The following is a 25,258-nucleotide window of genomic DNA, read 5'->3' as shown; positions in this document are numbered from 1 at the left end:
CCAACAATTATTGGGTAAATGTCCAATTTACCTCATTATTACTGAAATTTTGTTGGGTTAAATTCTGTTTAACCCTACTGTTTTGTTGGGTAAATGCCAAAATTACCTAATTTATACTGCTTCCTAATTTGGGTACACTATACCCAATAAACATGCAAATTTTAAAACTTGTTTTTTCCACATTTATTACTCTCAAATATGCTGCAGAAAGAAAAACAGAAGGGTACAGTAAAAACTAATTACCAACAACACATCTAATACACTTTGTACAGTTTACAGGTTTACTTGCAAAAATTGTAAGGTGTTTTCCACATGTGGACAGCATTTCTAGTTTAGCACATAATACAACTCAAACAAAGTTTTTAGCTTTTAGCAATATCATTACCACTTAATAATAATACTTAGAAAACAAGGTAATATTTAGGGCGACAAAATTACTCCATATACAACAAAAATGAGTCGCTGACGATCATCAAATTCTGCTTTTGTATCTCCAATCGGCGTGTTTGCCACCAAAGGGAAGTTGGCAGATCGAAATTCTTTGCGTAATATCTTCGGAAGTAAACAAGATATCGTTTAGAAATTTTTACACATTACTCAAAGCAACCTAAGCTAGCCAGCAATTAGACTTTTTTTTTTTAAAAACATAAAAATATTAATATTTATGAATATTAATATCAGGGAGTCGAACCGGAACCGAACCGGAACTTTATGAACCGGTTTTGGGTCAATTTTGTCCGAACCGTAACCGAACCTGAACCGTTTTTTTCAAGATTTTAAGGAGCCGAACCGGAACTGAACCGAATATTTTGAAAGTACCTGAACCTTAACCGAACCCGAACCTGTAAACAAAAGCGGTTCGCTCCAGCATGACGTCACAATTTCTATTTTGCATAGTTAAGTTACGCCATGTAAGTTTTTAATAAATAAAACGTATATTTTTTAATTTTTAGATATTTCAATAATGAGTTGCTGTTTTTTTAATACGTCGCGTAACTAAGATTAAATGACTCACAATTCAAAGATTATTCTCTACATTTATCGACCCACATTTTGAGATTTAACGCGAATTATATTGTATCCGAACCAGAACGTTATGAACCGGTTTTGAAATAACGATGGTCGAACCGGAGCTGAACCGGAACTTTTAAATTGCTCAAAACCGAAACCGGAACTGAACCGGATTCCGAAAAAATCTTTGAACCCGAACCGAACCTGAACCGGAAAAGTCAAACGGTTCGACTCCCTGATTAATATTCAGTAATATTCGGCCCTTAAATTAAAATGTGCCCTAAGTGACTTATAGGGCAAAGAGTGTAATATTTAACTAGCAAATATTATTGGTGGTGTGCTGTTTGTGCGAGTAAAGCAAGCAATTAGCATTTGTAGTTACATTTCAAAAAGGTAGTTACATTTGAAATCAGTAGTTACCAGATGTCGCTGAATTCATTTAATAATTTTGCAAATTATATTATATTTGATTGCTCAGTATTGGAGTATGTTATTATAATGTTAAACTTCTCCACTTTGTTTATTTTTATAGAACTTGCTCATATTTACTAGTTAAACTATATGTAATAACAACACATATAACTGTGATTCAGCCATTCTGGTATTATGTTGGACATTGCTTAAAGACATATCAACAGTACACTGGGAAAATAAAACAGATAATCAGTCTATTCCTCAAAGATACAACAAACCTCTGGTAAGACTATTGTGACAATGAGATCATAGTGTAATGCAAACCATTGTAGAGTATTTATTTCACTTCAAAATTTTTAAACTGCTAGCTACCCAAAGTTTTCAGGCTGTGACCGCTTTTATTATATTAAACTTTTTTACCCACTAGGTTTAACAGTTTAAAGCATAACATTTCTCAATGTCTGTCTGCTTTGGCATGCATTTATTGAAGTAATGTGCGTTACATATTTTGCCATTAACATACCAAACAGAAAAAATAACAATTTTATAAATGTATCACTTTGTATAAAATTTAACTCCATGAGCAACCCCCAGTTTGGAAAGCCTTGGTCTAGTTATACAAAACTTCGGAGTAATTTTACCAATGTTTTATTTGTGACTTGCTGGCATATTTTAAGTATTTATTAATTTAAAATCTTTTTTTTTGATTTAGTATGTCACACTATTTTTCTATTATACAGGTTGGAAAACTGATTGGGAACCTCCACTTAAAAAGTTCTGGTCACAGAATGAGCAGATTATTAAGAGTAAAACACAATAAATTCCTTCAAATTTTCCACCCTTTTACCATTTGTTGTGCTGTAATAAGCCTATTTATTAATGTGAAACTCTATTCTCTTGTGGATAACATATGACACTGCTTTACACAAATTCCTACTGGCAATTGTTTTGAGCTTTTCAGTGATTTTGATTCTTAAGTCAGGGCGGTCCAAGGTTGCACAATATTTCTTACATATTCTTTACGGGCCACAAAGCAGGCTACATGCGTGCCAGGAGCGGATTAACGATTTTCGTTAGGTCGGAGCATGAAGTGTTCAAAGATGACGGCACAAAGCATTGTCAAAAAGTAACTGTTGAAAGATATATAAGCTGCTCAAACTTTCTGCTATCACCAAATTGTGCACAAATAAAATCGAGCGATAATAACCAGACTGGCAGATTGGTGCGCTCCAAACACGCAAAATTGCATATTTGTCAACATTTAATTTTGAAAAAGACTGCATTTATAATATAACTTGCATTGCAAAACAGCCATTTTAGAAAGTTTTATATAGGACGCACTGCGACTTTCAAACCTGTCTGAGACATACAAAAAATTAGGCTTTTTAGCCAGGTCATAGTAAACTAGTTTATTTAACGGTGTAATCGAAAAAATGTAACCCTAACCAAACCATTGCAGTATGCTCGCTGATTGTTAGTCACTTATATTTCTTTAAAATAAACCCTGTACGCATTACAATAATTCAACAGTGCTTCGCGGGCCACAAACAAAGATGTCGGGCCTGGGTTTTGGGCCACCCTGCCTTATCAATTTTTGTTAAAAGTGTCATTATTTTTTACTTCTTGGTACACCTTATATGCAAACTCAGGCAAGCAAAACAAAATAATGTTTATTTAAAATTTATTTGGTTAAACATGGTAAGAATCAATCAATTTAAACAATAAATAAAGTTCTTTATTGACACCAAATCCCAGAGGCCACTTCAGTATTGCATTCTTTTGTGTAGTACCTTATCAACAGCGTCTGTAAGAACACAATTTATCAACCAATATATTACAAATGTTTTTTATAATTTTATTAAATTATCTCTTTGCACTGATTTATTATATTTATATTTCAAAGTGTGTATTACAAAGTAAACGTTTTGTTTTATATGAATAAAATGTTTATAAATTTTTACTTTGTCGTCAAAAGAGTTGTTGAGTTATTACTTAATTGTGAATAAATTTCAGGAAATAAATTATAGACTCTAAAAGTTTAGTGGCTTAATTTAGAGTAAATAAAAAAATCCACACAAAACTAGGTAGCATATTGTACAGGTTTGATATCAGGACTGCGGAGTCGGTTTGTTTTGCTGGAGTCGGACTCGGGTCTCAAATATTCGAGTTAGACCATGTAAAACTACCCGAGTCCCGAGTCTGGCATGCGCAGTAAACTAATATGACTGCCAACTGAAAATTGTAAAGGTGGAATAGCATGTGGTGGAATACTTTCCAACCATGTATGTGTTATGAGTGAATGAAGTATACGACACCCCTATAAATGGATAGCTGAATATCCATGTTATTTTGGTTACGTAAATTGGCAGAATACAGGCTGTTTAGGCCGGGCGGACTCAGGACTCGACGAAATGCCACATTTAACCGGAGTCGGACTCGGGTTATTTTTAACCGACTCCGCAGCCCTGTTTGAAATAAATATTTTATGTCATTTTTTTTATATGTAAGTTTGCGAAAAGTATTTTTTACCTCGAGTGCTTCTCATCTTTTCTCCCTAATAGCTGATAGCAAAAGTTTGGAGCTAACTGCTGGAGGTTGTAGTTGAATGAATATCAAAGCCCATGTATAGAAGTAGGTGACATCTTGTAAACAGCTTAAATATATATATCTTTATTCAGTTTAAATTTGATTGGTTAACTGGTTGTAAAAGAATAAATGTTATTGTTACATTTAATTTCAACAGATTACAAAGCTGCATAATCTGGTGCTTTCCTTTTTTAAATGACCAATATTACACACTAATGTGTTCACCGAACCCTATCCACTAAACTGGTACCAAAATGTGTAATGTTAATATTCCACCAAAACTAAAGAATAATAAAGTATATTACAAGATCCCTACTTTAATTTTCTTTTAAGTGTTTTACTGTAATGCTAAATTAAACGAAACTGGGGCAATAAAAATAACTTTAAACAATATTGTAACATTTTGTTTATTGTACTATATAAGCGAACACAAAAAGTTGTACCAAAAGGCTTACTAGTAATAATAAAAAAATGTAAATTCCTCTCCGGCACCCCGGTTTGGAACCACTGGTCTACTCTACAGCAACGCGTTGTACGCTTTCGCATTCATTAACTGGACGACGTTGGCGCGCCAATGAGTGTGTTAATAGTACTTATAGTCAGCTGATATTGTATGCCCTACAGGCTTTTTTAAGTGTGTTTACATGAAACTCGGCAATGAAAGTTTGACACCTAATTCAAACATAACTTTTAACCTGTCAGAAATGTCGAACCTTAATACATATAAGCCGGTTGTTCCAAAATTTTAGCTCACCAACATGCAAGTCAAGCCCAGTTGTTTACGTTTTACTATTATGCATTAGAGCGGAACGCTGTCGAGGGCAAAGAGATTATAACCATGAGGACAAACTGTGACGTAGCCCATTGTTCTACTTTCAACAGCGTTCCGCTCTAGTGCATAATAGTAAAACGTAAACAACTGGGCTTGACTTGTATGTTGGTGAGCTAAAATTTTGGAGCAACCGGCTTATATATATTAAGGTTCGACATTTCTAACAGGTTAAAAGTTATGTTTGAATTAGGTGTCAAACTTTCATTGCCGAGTTTCGTGTAAAGTTGTAAACACACTCAAAAATGCCTGTAGGGCATACAATATCAGTTGACCATAAGTACTATATAATATGGTTAACACACTCTTTGGCGCGCCAACGTCGTCCAGTTAATGAATGCGGAAGCGTACAACGCGTTGCTGTAGAGTAGACCAGTGGTTCGAAAACCGGGGTGCCGGAGAGGAATTTACATTTTTTATTATTACTAGTAAGCCTTTTGGTACAACTTTTTGTGTTTGCTTATATAGTACAATAAACAAAATATTACAATATTGTTTAAAGTTATTTTTATTGCCCCAGTTTCGTTTATTTTAGCATTACAGTAAAAAACTTAAAGAAAATTAGAGTAGGGATCTTGTAATATATTCAATTATTCTTTATTTTTGGTGTTAAGGAATATTAACATTACACATTTTGGTACTGGATAGGGTTCGGTGAACACAAACTTAGTGTGTAATATTGTTCATTTGAAAAAGGAAAGCACCAGATTATGCAGCTTTGTAATCTGTTAAAAATTAAATGTAATAATAACCTTTATTCTTTTACTACCAGTTATCCAATCAAGTTTAAACTGAATAAAGATATATATATTTAAGCTGTTTACAAGATGTCACCTACTTCTATACATGGGCTTTGATATTCATTCAACTACATTCCCAGCAGTTAAGCTCCAAACTTTTGTTATCAGCTATTAGGGAGAAAAGAGATGAGAAGCACTCAAGGTAAAAAATACTTTTCGCAAACTTACATTGAAAATGACAAAAAATATCTATTTCAAACAGGGCTGCGGAGTCGGTTAAAAATAACCCGAGTCCGACTCCAGTTAAATGTGGCATTTCATTGAGTCCCGAGTCTGGCCCTGACTAAACAGCCTGTTTAACAATGGATATTCAGCTATACACTTATAGGGGTGTCATATAATTCATTCACTCATAATACAAGGTTGAAAAATATTCCACCACATGCTATATTCCACCTTTACAATTTTCAGTTGGCGATCATATTAGTTTACTGCGCATGTCAGACTTGGGAGTCGGGTAGTTTTACATGGTCTTACTCGAGTCCCGAGCCTGACTCCAGCAAAACAAACCGACTCCTCGAGGCAGACCCGCAGTCCTGATTTCAAACCTGTACAATATGCTACCTAGTTCTGTATGTTTTTTTTATTTACTCTAAATTAAGCCACTATACTTTTACAGTCTATAATTTATTTCCTGAAATTTATTCAGAATAAGTAATAACTCAACAACTCATTTATAAATATTTTAATCATATAAAACAAAACGTTTACTATGTAATACACACTTGGAAATATAAATATATTAAATCAGTGCAAAGAGAGATAATTTAATAAAATTATAAAAAACATTTGTAATATATTGATCGATAAATTGTGTTCTTACAGACGCTGTTGACCAGGTACTACACAAAAGAGTACAATACTGAAATGGCCTCTGGAATCTGGTGTCAATAAAGAACTTTATTCATTCCTTAAATTGGTTGATTCCTGCCATGTTTAACCAAATAAATTTTAAATAAACATTATTTTGTTTTGCTTGCCTGAGTTTGCATATTAGGTATACCAGGAAGTAGGAAAATAATGACACTTTTAACAAGAATTGATTACTTAAGACAGGGTGGTCCAAAACCCAGGCCCGACATCATTGTTTGTGGCCATTTGTTTGTTTGTGCAATGCAAGTTATATTTGTGTTCACTTATAAATGCAGTCTTTTTTGAAATTAAGGGTTGTCAAATATGCAATTTTGCGTGTTTGGAGCGCACCATTCTGCCAGTCTGATTATTATCGCTCGATTTTATTTGTGCACAATTTGGTGATAGCAGAAAGTTTGTGCAGTTTATATATCTTTCGAAAGTTACTTTTTGACAATGCTTTGTGCCGTCATCTGTAAACCCCTTCATGCTCCGACCTAACGAAAATCGTTTATCCGCTCCTGGCATGCATGTAGCCTGCTTTGTGGCCCGTAAAGAATATGTAAGAAATATTGTGCAACCTTGGACCACCCTGACTTAAGAAATCAAAATCAAAAGCCCAAAACAATTGCCAGTAGGAATTTGTGTAAAGCAGTGTCATATGTTATCCACAAGAGAATAAAGTTTCACATTAATTAATAGGCTTCTTGCAGTACAACAAATGGTAAAATGGTGGAAAATTTGAAGGAATTTATTGTGTTTTACTCTTTGAATAATCTGCTCATTCTGTGACCAGAACTTTTTAAGTGGAGATTCCCAATCAGTTTTCCAACCTGTATAATAGAAAAATAGTGTAACATACTAAAATAAAAAAGATTTTAAATAAATAAATACTTAAAATATGCCAGCAAGTCACAAACAAAACATTGGTAGAAGTACTCGGAAGTTTTGTATAACTAGACCAAGGCTTTCCAAACTGGGGGTTGCTCATGGAGTTAAATTTTATACAAAGTGCTAAATTTATAAAATTGTTATTTTTTTTGTTTGGTATGTTAATGGCAAATTATGTAATGCACATTACTTCAATAAATGCATGCCAAAGCAGACATCGAGAAATGTTATGTTTTAAAATGTTAAACCTAGTGGGTCAAAAAGTTTAATACAATAAAAGCAGTCACAGACTAGTTTGGGTAGCCCTAAACTAGATAGGCCTAAACTTTACCCATGGACAAATGGCAGTTTAAAGTTTTGTTTATAAGTAAAATAAATACTCTATAATGGTTTGCATTACACTATGATCTCATTGTCACAATAATCTTACCAGAGATTTGTTGTATCTTTGAGGAATAGACTGACTATTTTTTTTATTTTCCCAGTGTACTGTTGATATGTCTTTAAGCAATGTCCAACATAATCCCAGAATGGCTGAATCACAGTTATAGACGAATATGTGTTCTTATTATAGTTTAACTAATAAATACGAGCAAGTTCTATAAAAATAAACCAAGTGGAGAAGTTTAACATTATAATAACATACTCCAATACTGAGCAATCAAATATAATATAATTTGCAAAATTATTAACTGAATTCAGTGACATTTGGTAACTACTGATTTCAAATGTAACTACCTTTTTTAAATGTAACTACAAATGCTAATTGTTTGCTTCACTCGTACAAACAGCACACAACCAATAATATTTGCTAGTTAAATATTACACACAGCAAACTGAGGTGCAAAAACTTTTTGTTTGAACGATGTTTTCAAAGAATTTGGTATTAATTTTCAGTTTATGGTATCAATTTCTATGTGTCTTAATTTGTAACACTGGAACAAGTATATAGAAGACTATTTGGAGCAGCAGTACAGCATAAATTTATTTTGCGCACTGAACACTGGCATACTAAAGAAAAATTACTGTATGGAAAGTATTCTTTAGGATAAGGATATATTTGCGTAAAGAACGTTTCCTAAATGAGCAATGGCTGTTACCATTTACCAAGCACAGTGTAGTGGATTATTTGGAACTCTGTGACCCCGTCAACTCTGTCCATTCTATGAACAGCCTGCCGGCTGAATCGCTCATGCTGTCACTTTAATTTCCCGTCGCGTATTGTAATTTTGTTGGTCGTATGGCCGATTTCCTAAGTCGTGTTTTGTGTCGCGTTTTCTAACGAATTGGTAATTACTCACATCTGTCCGATGTAGGCTATATAAGAAATGTTGTAAATCGTTAATTTAGCAGTTCCACTGTTCACTTAGCTGGAGTCAGATCGCTACGTACCGTACACGGAGGTAATTTATTGTATGTATCGTAAGTACCTGTGTAAGTACTGTTTGTCGTTTGTTTAATTGCAATAAATATTCTATCATTGTGCTTAAAACCCACAACAGCAATTTTTTTTATTTAAATTAAATTGGTATACAACCAAATATTACTCCAACTTACTTTATGTAAGAAAAGCTGGAATTACCACCAAGGGGCAGACAAAATTTGCACTTCAAAAAATTGTTCGCAAGCTGCATAGCACTACTGCGCCCCACTGCTAAATTTGGGATCTTAAACAGTAGTATAGAAATAGATACATTTGTATTCCAATAGTAATGTAAGGCAGTGGTTCGCAAACTTTTTTTGCGACGCCCTCAAAAAAGAATTTTGATTTGCGGCACACTCATCAAATTTGGAATTCTACAAATTTTAACTAAAATTTGTACACTAAAGCCAATTCATTTATGGGTTTGGTTTACCAAAAGTTTATTTTTCTGTAACAGGCTCTGTAGTGTACAATGCAAAATACCTATATCATTTACATTAAGAAGCTAACAATTAACACCGCCATACAGTTAAGTTTAATGAGTTCGGCACCTTGAGATTAACAACAAACTAAGTGATATTAATTTAATTTATACGCCAATTCCTCACATAAATCTTAACGTAGAAAGTAACGCAAAAAACGGTCAACAAATACCGCATACCGCAACGGGTTACGGTGCGGGTTTGAGTTTGGGTTGGTAGAGCATTATTATTAATAATAAAATAATGATGTGCGTTGCGTTATGCGGCATTTGTAGACCGTTTTTTGCGTTACTTTCTACGTACCAAATGGAAAGAGCCGGGAAATCAACGACATAGCTCAATCACGTACATTTTAACAGTAACACGCCTTTCAAAAAAGTACAGTAGGGTCCTAAGAAAGTGTCACGCAACTTGTGATAACCTTGCCTGTCCTACCAAGTCAATTTTGTAAACAGAAAACGGGTTAAATTAGGACTAGGGGTCATTATACAACAAATTACGCCAAAAGCGTACATTTTTATAACAGGCTTAAATGGGAAAGATGATGTTTTTCTTATTGTGAATCAGACCATGACGGCTGTCGAAAGTAGAATGCATTGCTTAAAGGCAAAAGAAAAAAGGCAAAAGTGAGAGTTTGTCCTCATGGTTATAATCTCTTTGCATAGGGTGATGGCTACGAGTCTAGTCTTCAAAATGAGATATGACTCGACCGCCAATTATTCGGGGATAAGTTATTAATATTCCTTCAAAAATTCATAAACGTCGATAATTTCAAATCGGACAAAAAAGCAAAAGTCCCATAACTCGAGAAATAAAAAAGGTTTTCAGTCAAAATTTTTACACATTACTCAAAGCAACCTAACCTAACAATCAGACTTTAAAAAATATATATTAATTTTCATATTTACGAATATTAATATTCATATTTACGGCCATTAATATTCAGTCATATTCGGACTTGAAATTAAAATGTGACTTACATAGGGTGATAGCTACAAGTCTACTCTTTAAAATGAGATATGATTCGACTGCCAATTATTCGAGGATAAGTTAGTAATATTTCTTCAAAAATTCATAACCGTCGAAAGTTCCAAATTTTTTCAAAAAGTTTATAGGCTGCATCACTTAAGCAACCTGGCCGATCCTTCAATCAGGCTTTATCAAAACCTTGGCAAGTTGTTATCAGATTTAAGTTGGTTTTGCGCGGTCCGCCTTATAGCTGACATCACCGCGAATATAGCGATGACAAAAAAACTAAAAGTCGCTATGTCTTTGATTCTTTTCGATGGTGATAAGACAACCGGTCACTCGTTACTGTCACAATTTAATGCCACTTCTTTTAACTGTTTTCTTTTTACTTAAACCCTTTCGTGGAAGACGCCGACCACCGGTTACTCGTTACGTGCTGGTAATATGCGTAAAACAAGCTTGTTGGCTACTTCCGGCACTTGAGACAGGGATGCGATCATTTTATACACAATGTGTGAGGTAGAGTTAGAGTTTAGCAAAAGAGTCAGAATTAGTTGAAGAGCTGATGGAATTAGAGTTAAAATGATTCTTCTTTCTTTTGTACGTTTTTTACTCTCCAGTTTTCAACCAGCCAGCGTTTTGTTTCACAGTCCAGAATGATCTGACCGTTCATCCCGTTGGGAGGTTGATAGATAGGGCATTCCAAAATAATGTGATTAGCGGTCCGTTCCTCCGCGCCACACTCGCACGCCGCAGAAGAAGCAAGGCCCCATTTGTGCATGGATGACTTGAAGCGACCGAACCCAGATCGCAGTACCTGCACGAACTTGGCGCGCTGGAATAGGTTTGGGGCAATATCTCCGAAAGTTGTGACGATACAGAGTTGAAATTTTTACACAGTCCTTGTATTGGTTACATCTTTTCAGCAATCACACTTTTAGCGAAAAATATTGAAAAAAAATTAATATTCAAAAATATGAATATTAATATTCAGCGATATTAACCCTTAACTGTTGAGCCAACAAGTTCAAATTTTAACGGTATAAACTAGGAGTCACCACCTTCAAAATGAGACATAAATCATGTTTAAATTCATTCGGACTGGTTGTTTACTGTTTCTTTGAAAATTCATAACTGCCCAAATTCGAAAAAACGCCTTTCGTAATTAATGTTCGCATAAAGCAATTAAAAATGACGCTACAAAGTTGAAATTTTTACACAGTCCTTGTATTGGTTACATCTTTCCAGCAATCACACTTTTAGCGAAAAATATTGAAAAAAAATTAATATTCAAAAATATGAATATTAATATTCAGCGATATTAACCCTTAACTGTTGAGCCAACAAGTTCAAATTTTAACGGTATAAACTAGGAGTCACCACCTTCAAAATGAGACATAAATCATGTTTAAATTCATTCGGACTGGTTGTTTACTGTTTCTTTGAAAATTCATAACTGCCCAAATTCGAAAAAACGCCTTTCGTAATTAATGTTCGCATAAAGCAATTAAAAATGACGCTACAAAGTTGAAATTTTTACACAGTCCTTGTATTGGTTACATCTTTCCAGCAATCACACTTTTAGCGAAAAATATTGAAAAAAAATTAATATTCAAAAATATGAATATTAATATTCAGCGATATTAACCCTTAACTGTTGAGCCAACAAGTTCAAATTTTAACGATATAAACTAGGAGTCACCACCTTCAAAATGAGACATAAATCATGTTTAAATTCATTCGGACTGGGTGTTTAATGTTTCTTTGAAAATTCATAACTGCCCAAATTCGAAAAAACGCCTTTCGTAATTAATGTTCGCATAAAGCAATGGGATGGTTTCCACCACTAGGGGTCGCGCGGACCGACTCAGATGAAGTCGCATTTTTTTACAATGGCGATAGGTCTGAGACTGGCACTATTTGGTCGATAATTCAGTTATTAGGGCCGTTTGCGACATTTTGACCGGTTTAACTGGTAAGTTTATCCCTGTAGTCACTATCAGACCATTTTTTTTCAATTTTTATCGCAAAGAAGTATGTGAACATTGCTTTTTCCAGTCATCAAACTATCCTGGCAATAAATTGTTGTAATTTACGCCTTTCCCACTCCCCGAATCAAAGACTGAATTGTTATTTAAGTTAGTTTACGATTTTAGCTTGTTATCACACTCAGAAAATCTTTCACAAGAAATTTGTTTGGCAAGGTGGCTGTGGTATGTTCTGGGGTAAGCTTCTAGTTATTGGTCCAGAAAGTGCATTAAACTAGCATGCATTTACCAAGTGAAAGGGTTTACCATAATGAAGTTAGATATATTGGTCAATTTTTACTAATAATGTTGTTTATAATTTTCTGAAGTTAGTGAGAATTTTGTGTAAACTTCTAGAAAATACTTGTTTGGTAATATTAAACCTGCTATGCATTCTCTTCCTGGGTTAACAATTTATGGAACTAAAGAAACTGGTACTGGAATACAATTTAAGCAGATGCTGCTTTCCAAGTGATCTAACAGGTAAAAGTTTATTTTCTACCTCTAGTTCTCCCTGATTATATTAGTTTGTTATATGCAGTTTTTTTAAGTTATGGGATTCTTTAACGGTGTTTGATTTAGTTGAAATAAATAATAATCTATAATTCAAAAAATACACTTGTTTAGTTGCTATACTGTTTTATTTGTAGCAAATAATCATTATCTTATAAAAATTATTTATACCGTTTTTATAGGTTTGGAATCAAAACAGACAAATCTGGAAATATAATTTCTAGAAGGAAAGATTCAAACAAGCCTGCATTAAAAAACTCTTTTAATCATGTTCTTGGTGCCATATACTACGGTTCACACCTAACAAAAAGTCAACAGTTTTGCTTGTTTTATTAAACTTCATAATATGCATTTATTTTTTGTATGATACGAAGTGAAACAAAATTATACAGTTGTTTTAAACGCTGCGAATTAAATTGATGCTTTGCAAACCTGAAGTACACAAAAAACCACAAGTAAAAAACATTCTACTAAATTTCATATTAAAATCAGTACAATATTATTCTAGTGATTTGACTACTATTTGAAGAATGATGAGATTCATTGTAGTTGTGACTTGTTTGTAACATTGGAAACTGACAAACTTCTTTCATTGTCCTGGCGTTGTTCGACAAATATACGGTTTCTTTGTCAAGATGTAAGATTTCAGTTCTGTAGCTAAAATATTCTTCGGAATTCAGCAAGTGCCTGATTTTTCAGCCAAACGCACAAGCTTGCATGATAGTGTCTGCTCTAGGGCTCCAGGCTATATTTATTCAATTTTGGTAAAACCACACGGGGTCACTTGTAAGAAAGGTTATAATAAGATAACATTTACAAAATTACACCCATTTCAAAACAGTACAAATAGTTAGTTGTTTTAAAAGGATGTGGATCACTCGAATATTTTCCTAAGATGTGAGGTATCTTGTATGAAAAGGTGTTAAATTAATGTTGAGTACAAAAGAAATATCTGGTGAAAAATTTAAGTTAATTCACAAGCAATACAATGTCCTTTAGAATACTATACAGAAGATATATTTTCGAATTAAAAATGACTGTTAAAAAGTGTGAATGAACTTGCAAAATGCAAAGTTATAGGTTAAAAAACAGCAGTACCACAAAACACTACAATATTCCCTCATAAAAATGCTTATTTCAGCTTTGTTCGCAACTAGCTGGCCTTAAATATTCTAATTACATTTTATTTATAATTTAAAGTTGACGCAAATGCTTCCTGGTTTTAACCGAAACCCTATTTTAAGTACAAAATTAAAGTTGTAACAGTACATGTTTAACAACTTCTCGCTACCAGCATTTGACGAAATTGCGAATAAAAACTGATTATAGGTATTAATTAAAGTTAACTTTAAACGAATAATTAGCTTCATAATAGATTCTACAAAAACAAAGCGCGAAAACACGTAATTGAAAACCACGGATTACCATTGTAAAAGATAGGCGCTCGCAACTGTTCATCTGACTCACGCAACGCCTCTAGTGGTGGAAACCATCCCATTAAAAATGACGCTACAAAGTTGAAATTCTTACACAGTCCTTGTATTGGTTACATCTTTCCAGCAATCACACTTTTAGCGAAAAATATTGAAAAAAAATTAATATTCAAAAATATGAATATTAATATTCAGCGATATTAACCCTTAACTGTTGAGCCAACAAGTTCAAATTTTAACGATATAAACTAGGAGTCACCACCTTCAAAATGAGACATAAATCATGTTTAAATTCATTCGGACTGGGTGGCAGTTATGAATTTTCAAAGAAACAGTAAACACCCAGTCCGAATGAATTTAAACATGATTTATGTCTCATTTTGAAGGTGGTGACTCCTAGTTTATACCGTTAAAATTTGAACTTGTTGGCTCAACAGTTAAGGGTTAATATCGCTGAATATTAATATTCATATTTTTGAATATTAATTTTTTTTCAATATTTTTCGCTAAAAGTGTGATTGCTGGAAAGGTGTAACCAATACAAGGACTGTGTAAAAATTTCAACTCTGTATCGTCACAACTTTCGGAGATATTGCCCCAAACCTATTCCAGCGCGCCAAGTTCGTGCAGGTGATCGCAGTCTGTTCGGTGGAAAGTTACCGGCGGTCGCTGCAAATGCCAAGTCTGGATTTGTGCCAGTGTTCCAGCGATCAGAGTGGAAGCTGCAGTTATCTTTAGGGTTGTGCAGCAGACAGGCCACTGTGAGAGGCCCAGTTGACTAAGCATTCCCCATCTCAGTCACTTAGGGCACATTTTAATTGGGGGGGCGAATATTACTGAATTTTTATGTTTTTTTAAAAAAAAGTCTAATTGCTGGCTAATTTAGGTTGCTTTGAGTAATGTGTAAAAATTTATAATCGATATCTTGTTTACTTCCGGAGATATTACGCAAAGAATTTCGAGCTGCCAACTTCCCTTTGGTGTGTTTGCCTAAACATTAAAATATAACCAAGCAAATAAAAAAGGCATTCAAAAGTTACCACTTACTGCACTGCAAATAATCTTACACTAAACATGTTTGAAATACAAAAAAAGCACTCTCTCATAACAAACATGATACTTGCAGGACAGAAGTCAAACAAATAACATTCTTTGCTGAATTGCATTTTGTGTTTAATTGTAAGATTACACATAAATAGGACACCAATTATATAATAAAAAAAAACAACTACAATAAACAATTTTTCGGTAAATTAATTTTGTGTAATGCAGGGTTGGGCTTAAGCAGTCGGCCACTCGCCAATGCGAGTGCAAATCGCTGACGCCCACTCGCCCGACTATTAAATTTCACATGAAACACACAAAGAAGCTATTTTTTTAATTTTACAATATCATCATCTCCGATGCTAAATAATACATACAAATAGCAATTATACCAAAACATAAGCGTTACAAGATATCATACAACACCACGGTTTTATGAATATAATGTGTCTACAAAAATTAAAAAACAAATTTAAATGATCATTTTTCTGTTTTTAACTATAGTTTTACATGATTTTTTTATTGTGTTAAAAAGGAAGGTAGGCATCACAGCAGCCAAGTTGCTTAATTGCAATGTAGATTAGAGTCAAAAGCAACCCAAGAAGGCCAGCAACACCATATTCACCATTTAAACGTTTTTTGGGATCCCCAGTATAATAACCCCAAGCATAAGAAAACCGTGATGTTACATATACAGCACCACATATAGCTGAAAACCTTGGAAACATGATCCCATCTATTAGCATAACTGCCAAGAAAATTGGAATTGACTCCAGTGTGTTTTGATGAGCTCTTTGAACACAGTTGAACATATCATTGTCATTGCTATACATGGCTGGATAGTGAACTTTGTACTTCTTTCTTGCTTTTCCAACTTGAATTGCTAGGTAGGTATTGTTTATTATAGCATAAACTACACAAAGCAGTACGTATCCATAATCATTTGAAAGAAATGCTATTGGTGCCATTATAGTAATGTATTTAACCCGATCTTGAACCCTGTAAAAAGTTTTATAAAGCCTAAATTTTTGAGGTTAAATAAAAATATTGTAATTAAGTAATAGAAATGACCTTCCACCATACCACAATGTACACTTGACATTTTTTTTGCCTGTGCACTTAAATGAAAAAATTATGCAGGTGTTCAAAAAAACATGATTTAAAAATGTTTTAAAAAGTAAATTGCCAACATGCTTTTAGGTGGTAATAAATACCTAAACGTACAGTACCACCCTGCATTTAGCCCCAAAACTAAAAGCATTTAGGCTTGTTCGAATTAAAATGCAATCATCAGTATGGCAGAATGCTGGCATCTTGGTGATTATGCCTGCCAAAGAATCAGACAGAAAACCAAAATAAATTTGTGCAAAACAAATAACTTTTTTTTTCACAAAAAAAGTCTTGCTGTTTTAACACATATTCAAGCTAACATATTTTTTCAAGCTTGAATAGAGGAAGAAACACTCCGCACTACATTTGGCAAGAATTGATTTTATTGGGCCATTCTGAAAAAAGTAACTAGAGCGGGAAGCACATTGTTTAGTGAAGAAAAAGGCAGTGGTAGGCAGATAGATTGTTTTAAAAAGTACAATTGTTGTATGTTTGCAGTTTTACTTTGATTGGCAGCGCCTAATTACTCATAAAATTGACTTAAAAAAGCCATTACAAAAGTTGTAATTTGAGTGAAATAGACTAGTGTAAAATTCGCATAGGAGGATCCAGGAGGTATTTTGCGCCTTCAGCACAACTCTTAGGAAGCTATTTTCCTTTAATTACAGTCACTTGTGGTAAACAAAATTTGCTAAAGTTAGGGTAAAAAAAACAATGCCATCATCACTCCTCAACTAATTTTTTTATTAATTTATTTTTCAGGTAAAAATTACATTCTTACCCTAACCAATAAGCCATCAACCATCTTCTTTTTTTGCAAAGTAAGGTTATAACTGGTTTAAAGTAAAGTAACGTTATTAAATTTGTATCTTAAAAAGCCTTGCAAGACCATTATAAACTTTTTTGTAATTCATCTACAACCAAGTTTTTGACAATGGCTTTTATTCTGTGTTGTGTCATAACTAGGGCAAATATTTTTTGACCTGTAAAATTGAAATTTGACCTAAAAATGTATTTTTTGACAAAATTTTGACCTTTAGGGATTTAAACAACATATTGCTGTTTTATCTGTCTTAACGTCGTCACTACAAGTTTTTGATGTTTTACTGACAACCGGTAGAACACAAATCAGTTATTTTTTTGGGGTTTATGCAAAACTCATGCAAATGCTTAGTTGATATTTTTGTCATTTCAAAACAACAAACAACTATAAAAATACCAAAGAAAAACAACACGCTGCTTATTTTAGAAAAATGTTGATCTAAACATTTGAAATACCGGTAAAAATAATTGCAGAAAATTAACAAGGACCTATATCATCGAAATAGAAAACGGGATAATTGTAAATAACAAGCAGCAAAACAGATAGCAAATAGTGTTGAATACATTTGTTCAAATGTAACACACAACGATCTCAAGCAAAAACGAAGTTCGAGCTAAACCTAATGCGATAAACTAAGCCTGGATTGTTAATTCTGCTATAGCTCGCATATACCTATATTGCTCTAATGAAGATAAAATACTGTTTAATTGTCGTTTAATATTTTTTTTTTTGTAAACGATTTAAGTGCATTGTTAATCTAACGCATAAATTTTGACTTTTTTTGACAAGTCAAAAAATAATCGCCCTAGTCATAACATTGATCTATTAAACACAAAATACCTTACTTTGCTAGCCGTTTTTTTCTGTTGGATATATATTTTGTTGTTTGTTTCAGTATAAGAATGGGGTAATAAATAACAAAGTGTAGTATTTTAGACTTGTTCAATAACATAGGGAAGTTTTAAAGATTTTTTGTTATTATGAGAATGAAATAAAGGCAACTTATTCCTCTAAAAAAGGAGAGAAAGCATATAATTCCAGGTTGTCAGGGGACTGTCCCACAAATCCCCAAACTCATATTGTTGATGTAATTTATGGCTTCTTGGTGCTTGAAATACCATTGCTGACCAGTGCTCACTGTGGAAAGGCACAATTTTTTTAACCAGGGAGAAATTAGCTGCTAAAAAGTTTTTGAACTTGTGCAAATTCTGGGTACCATAATATAATCGTAAAAAATGTTGTTTTTTTAACTTAACTCCTCTTTACAATAAAGGTATTCATGAAGTGTGTGTTGTTGTGGCTAGGGATGTTAAAGTAGAATCCCAAGGTATTCTAGAATAATAGGTTTCGAATCCAGAATAGCGAATCCTAGTATATTTTTATTAAATTATTTAACCTCGATTTTGTTTGGGGAAGGGATTAAATTTAATCTACCCTACAGGGCCCCCAATCACAGCAATAAATCGCCCAAACAATTTTCTAACATGTGTACATTATAATAAAAAAAATCTCCCATATGTTTAACATTCTTAACAACTGTTATTTGAAGCAGTTGTGTAAACTGTAATATGTCAACTGTCCAAGTTGCTGCCAAAAAAACCTATTTTTGCCAATAGTGAGTACAATGCAACACTGCACACAGAAGTCTTTAGCAATTCGGTCCTGTTTTTTCAAGCATTGTTGGGTCTTAGGGCTTATTTTTTTACTAACGTGATCTGTAAAGCAGTCAAATAATGTACCGCAAAGAATACAAAGTTACTATTGACTTAACGAATTGTTGACAATTACACTGCGCATAACTGCATAACCTCACTGAATATTGGCCTAAAGTTGACCTTAAGTAACCCTATAGCGCATTTTGTGGACGGCCAGAACGTTTTACAACGTAATGTTACCTTTGCAACTTATTAGGGAAATTGCGCACTCCACACCAGACATTACACGTTGATCGCTCGCCCAATAACGCTTGATTGACACTTGATTATTAGACGAACGTTATCGCGAGACGCGTTAACTGGTCGCCCGAAAAAACGCTGACACTTCTACCGGGTTACATTTAAAGCAAGCTCTGTAAATTGGTTGCCGCAGCGACAGGCCAACTTAGCACACGCGTTTGTGCAATTAGACGCAACAATCGGCGGTAAAACATTAAATTATATCGGTTCCAATTACCCGAAATAAACGGCAGAATTGGATTCAATATTCTACTTTGAGCATCCCTAGTTGTGGCTTTGATAGAGTATCTCTGGTACATCAATTAAGGTCAAACCTGCTTCTATAAATTATTATAAATGGTCCTATGTACTGTTATTTTTTTCCCTGGCATTGTTTTTTTTGCGCTCTTATCAAGATAAAAAAGACGGAAAAAACCCAAAGAATTGGGGCACAAAATGCTTGTCACCAAAAGCCTGGCAAGATTCTGCCAGCCTGGCAATCACCCTTCAAAGAATCATTAACACAGCTAGTAGACCATGAATCACAGTTAAAGGAATTGGGGACTTCAGCAAATAGTATACTCAAATTAAATGGGTTATCATCACTTGAACATCAAGCAGCTAAGGAAATAAATTGACAATTAGTAAATAGTCATTTTAATTAACTCCGTAATACACTTATTTACCGAAGCTGCTAAGAAAACCTGCTAAAAACAAATAATTACTAACGCACGCAGGTATGAATTACTCGTTACAATAATTTCCTCACAATGCGGACCAAAAAATATGTTTTTTTGTAACATATTTGATAATAGGACTTTAGATTCTTGAATTTATAGTATACACACTAGGTCAGACCTGGGCAACATCCGGCCCGCGGCTTATTTTCAATGAAATACATAGGCTAAGCGGAAACCAGGGCAAGTCGACAGATCTTGTCAAGACCCCGCCAAATTCAATTTTTAGCCTGTTCTAAATGCTAAAACGGAAATTCTTTTTGCGCTTCGTGCGAATCTCTTATGTCTTTCTCGTGTGTATTATGCATCTCTACGAAAAAATAGCGTCCTCAGCTCAGTGGCACTCTCTCCAACGAAACTTTAACAAACTTAGTCTGATATTTAAAATATATATAAATATTAGGCTAAGTTTGTTAAACTTTGTAAAAAAAAAAAAAAAAACATATTGGTAAGTTTTTCGTACGAAATTTTCACGTATTTTAATCTTAAGTTTTGGGTCAACGCGCCCCACAACTTAATAAACGCTAATATATCAAGCAATATACATTTTTAGTCGGTGCTCAATGCTTCGCGTACCATCTAAATCTAAATTAAAGTTTGCATTTTAAACAAACATAGTCGCAAATTTTTTCGCGCTTCGCACGACGTTTCGTGACCTTCTTTAAATCCGACTTAAATTGCACATTTTCGCACAACTCCAAACGTAATAACACATTGGTTGATTATTTGTTTTAGACTGTAAGAGTATGACGTCATATTGTATGTATTTTAGATCCTATATTTGACCCGGCCCGCCACAATATTTTAGGTTTCTCATGCGGCCCGCGGCTAAAAATAATTGCCCACCCCAGCACTAGGTGAAACCCATCAAATCAGTAAGTGCCTTATTTGTTTCAAGTTATATTTTTGTGCTACCGTAGTGCAAATTTCAAAGTTCAGTACACAAGCGAGCCATAAAAGTAGCCTCTTCCTTAAGTTAATGCTAAAATTTATGCGATTATAATAACTTTTTTTCTAAATTTGCAGAATGGTAATTGTACTGCAATATTAAAAACCCAGTATTTGTTTCATGTCTCTTTTAGATGTAATCTCAGGTGTGTGTAGAGTGGCAAATCTTGAGGTGTGCAGATGATAACATTCATGTTTTTCACACACCTTTTTCAAAATTTAGGTGTGCAATTTACTAATTCTAGTGTGCACTCAAATTGCTTTTAAACAACCCCAGGTGAGCACCTGTCAATGTCAACCAGTCTGCATTTCATGCACAAGAGATTTCAGGTGTGCAGAGTAAAATTTTGTTGTAAGGTAAATTTCTAACAAATTTCAAAAATTGAAGCGTGCTATGTACTAATCCAGGCATGCACTCAAAATCTTTTGAAAAATACATGCCACAGAATGCAGACGTGCCTTGCACAATTGATCAACTTTTAACAGCTAAATGAATTTAACGGGGATTTTCATGATGAGCGGCTTAGAGTTTTTTGGGGTATGCGGGTTAGAGATCGAGTTGGGGTGGGTCAAGTATTATTATATTTATTATTTATTAATAATGCTTGATCCACCCAAACCCACACTCTAACCCAAATAATGTTCGTTGCAGTATTATTAGACCGTACCTTTTTATTTATTTTTTTTCCTTACTTTCTATACGTATCAAAACAAGAGAGACCTGGGCGAACTTGGCGCGCCGGAATTGGTTTATCTCCAAAGGTTGTGACGATACAAAGTTGAAATTTCTACATAATCCTTATATTGTTTACATCTTTCCAGCAATCACACTTTTAGCAAAAAATGTTAATATTCTTTTTGCTGAATATTAATATTCAGCTATATTAACACCTAATTCTCGAGCTTTCTCACTATTTTCTTTTACAATATTAACTACAAAGCATACACTTCAAAAAGAGCCATCGCTTGTAGTCAATATCAATCGGGCTATGCTTTTAATATTCAATCAAAAATTTCATAACTGCTGAAGTCCGACATATGGCCTTTCAATTTCAGATGCCCCAAATAGCATCTAACATTCCCGTTAGAGATCTAAAATTTACTCACACGACTTTTAGCTTCAGCAATGACTGGAGCAGTTTAAAAAACTGCAGCATCATGCTGAATGTATCCTGCACTGCAGGGTTGGCCAACTTTTTGTCATAAAGGGTCGGTTGACTTTGTGGGTGCGGACTACACAGTGAAATAAAATTTATCGCGAACGAACAAACAGAAATCACAACTTACAGGTACTTAGGCACAAACAATAATTTTGTCGTCGTAACATGCGCGATCAGAACTCCACGAGTAAAAAGTTTTTAAGACTGCTGGTTTAACGATTTACACTGTTTCTTATACAACCTACATTGGCCTGATGTTAGTAGTTCCTAAATCGTTAGAAAACGCGACACATAGACGAGGAAATCGGCCATTCGAACGAATTTACAACACGCGGCGGGAAGTCAAAAATAAAAAAATGGCACGCAAGCCCCCCTAAATTATTTAATTTGCTATTCAGCCAATTGTAAAAAAAATACCCAATTTAGAGGTGTGCAGATGATAACATTCATGTTTTTCACACACCTTTTTCAAATACAGTAAATTGCCATTGTTTACAGTAATTGCCATTGTTTATTCACAATATAAAACAATCGCTGCAATCACGACAACTAACAATTACTTCTAATACTATAACAATATATTGTAGTGGTGGCTAGCATTCACATAACTATAAAGCTTGGTGTGAAGAAACAAAAAGTCAGCTCACCGACGGACATTTAGATGCAGTAATGCGCACTGCTAACTAAACGTTTTCATTATTTGTAAAAAAACGCTTTTATTATTGGAAAAAATTATATTACTAAACTTTGGCACGGGATGAATTTATAGGATAAAAATTGGCATGCCGGCATGTTCGAGTTGGACACCCCTGGTCTACCGTGAACGCCGGATAGTTTTCGTTATTCGCTTAGGTCAGGGGTCGGCAACCTTTTGTATGCAGTATGTGGCATTTTATGAATAATGTTAAATATTAACAACTCGCATGCAAAACATTATTTTTTTTTCTGGATTTTTTGCACTGGCAACCAGGACTGCGAAGCCGGTGAAAATCAACCCGAGTTCGGCCTAATGTGCGATTTTGTCAAGTCCCTAATCTGCCGACTCTACAGCCTGTATTTCACCCATTTACATAACTAAAATAAAATGAATATTCGGCAATCCACTTATAGGGGTCATTATAAATACAACGAACTGTCACGAACACAATGCTGTGACCGCTATTTTCGTTATACTTCGATACCTAAGTGTTAACTATCAGTTTCGCTTTTAGCTTGGTTTCTTCGTCGAACAAAAACACACGTGCTTACTTTTAACGTTGATTGCCCTGATTTAACGCAGTAATCATAACTCTACTTTCGGGGCACGGCTAGTCGTGAACAACAGGTTTAACGCCCACAAAGAATTATGTAAAATACAACAGTTTGAGAAACTGGACGATATTTGGCTGTTTGTGATTAATTTTTTTATGACGTCTTGCAATCACCATTCTATGACGTCATACCGTCGCTGTTTAATGACGTCATTATTCATTAACGTCAGACAGAAAATAGGGGAATTCCCTAAGTTAAAAATGCCGGACCCCCCTTTTTGATTTTCTGGATATGCCCCTAATTGCCCCCCTCTGGAAAATTTTCTGCGGGCGCCCCTGGTCGCGTTCGATCTAAATATCTAATAACAAACTAATATTTGATTAGGTATTTTCACTCAATGTTTAGTCTAAGTCCCATAACTTTAGCGTTGGACGTAGGTAAGGGTAAGTAAGTCGGGGGCCGACAGCTGTCACAATCTGTTAAACGTTCCTTGTTAAACACCTGACTCTAAGAAGCAAACCGCTAAAATATCTGCCCTAAACTTAACTAGACAGAGTAACTTCACTCAGTTGATATTGCTCGTTGAGTATATTCACAAATCAGTATACCGGTAGCCTACACGATAATTTAACGGTGATTAAAGCCATTAGTATAAAGATGCACCAGTCGAATGACATTAAGCATACTCCCTGCAAATAGTCGCTCGCTTGAGTCTTGGTCACACATCAGTAGAGCCCGGCCACGTGTATTGTGATATCATACTGGGTTAAGCAGTGGAGTAATGCTTTATACGTCTACATTGCACCCCTACCGATAAACAAGCCAGGCGTAGAAAGGGCTGGTCATTGAGGAAAAGAGGTCTAATTTATTGACCGATATCTGGTCTTGATTTGGCGACGATGAATGTAATTTGAGCGCTCGGAGACGACATTATCCTTTTCCGCGACGCGTTCCATAGAAGTGGCAAATTCGGTGATGAAGGCGAAATGTCTTGCTTCTTAGGGATTATATCCGATCCGAGCAACGAGTACTTTTGTTAATTGTTTTATAAGGGGACAAATGCCAGTGGTTTTCATTTTTCATCTTCGCATTGTTGTAAAACTGCGCCACATCCGTGGTTTGAAGCGTCGACGAAAGTGGTGCGTCCAGCACCGGGTGGCACAGTGAAACAGCGTCCGATAATTTTGTCTCTGGAAGCTTGAAATGCTTGCTTCTGTTCTTCGGTCCAGTTTAGGGCCTGTTTAGTTTTTTCCATAGCATTGCGTAAAAGGGTGCCAGGGTTGCTGCCCACTTATGGAGAAACATTTAAAGTAACCCAGGATTCCTAGTTGTTACCTGAGTTACCTTTGGATTTTAGGTAAAGAAAACTACTTTCAAATGAGTGGAATTCTGTTATATTACCAGTAGTGCTTTTGTCAAATGCGCAAATGAATAATTTATTTTAAGCAGTGTTTTCTCATCGTTCCTACCAAAAAAGATTAACAAGCAGTCTTTCAATGATAAAAGTCCTGATACCTCTAACGAAAAAAATTAAAAAAAAATTTGCACATCCTCATTTAAAATAAACATTCAATTAACTTCAAGAAAATCAGTACATATTTAACTGTCCATAGGCATTGGCAAAGTTGCATGTAAAAGTTTGTAGTTTTAAATTGAGCATACCTTACTTGTGACTTTGAGCATAGCCTACTAGGGAAATTATCGCGATAATTTATGAATATTGATATTGTTTTTTGCCGGAAACCCCTTCTCCCCAACAAATTAATACCAAGCAAGACGGAAAAGTTATTTAGATAGAAAACGGCCAATGGGGCGAAATTTTACCTATCTTTATGTTGTTCTGTGATGCTTATATGTGTAATTTAGAGATTTAAAAATAATTTTCGGCGAGAAAACTGTTTTAAATCAATCTTACCTTTGTTCGAATTTTTATTACAATTAACGCATGAGCAATCCTAAAAAAAGTAATTTTGCCAGTAAACCAGTGATGATTAAAAGTACAGATTACTATTTTTATGTTT

The 25,258-nt window shown here is 34.4% G+C and overlaps 1 long non-coding RNA gene across 1 annotated transcript; it reads left to right on the top strand.

Annotated features, from left to right (window-relative positions):
* The first annotated feature begins 12,616 nt into the window (after positions 1 to 12,616).
* LOC146136291 (uncharacterized) lies at positions 12,617 to 13,433 on the top strand. Its single transcript, XR_014501592.1, has 2 exons — positions 12,617 to 12,767; positions 12,980 to 13,433. It is a non-coding gene; the product is annotated as an uncharacterized LOC146136291 (long non-coding RNA).
* The last annotated feature ends 11,825 nt before the right edge of the window (positions 13,434 to 25,258 follow it).

The sequence above is a fragment of the Ascidiella aspersa genome, chromosome 8, assembly GCF_963924565.1.
Source record: "Ascidiella aspersa chromosome 8, kaAscAspe10.2, whole genome shotgun sequence".
NCBI lineage: Eukaryota > Metazoa > Chordata > Ascidiacea > Phlebobranchia > Ascidiidae > Ascidiella > Ascidiella aspersa.
This window is presented reverse-complemented; position numbering and strand designations above follow the sequence as displayed.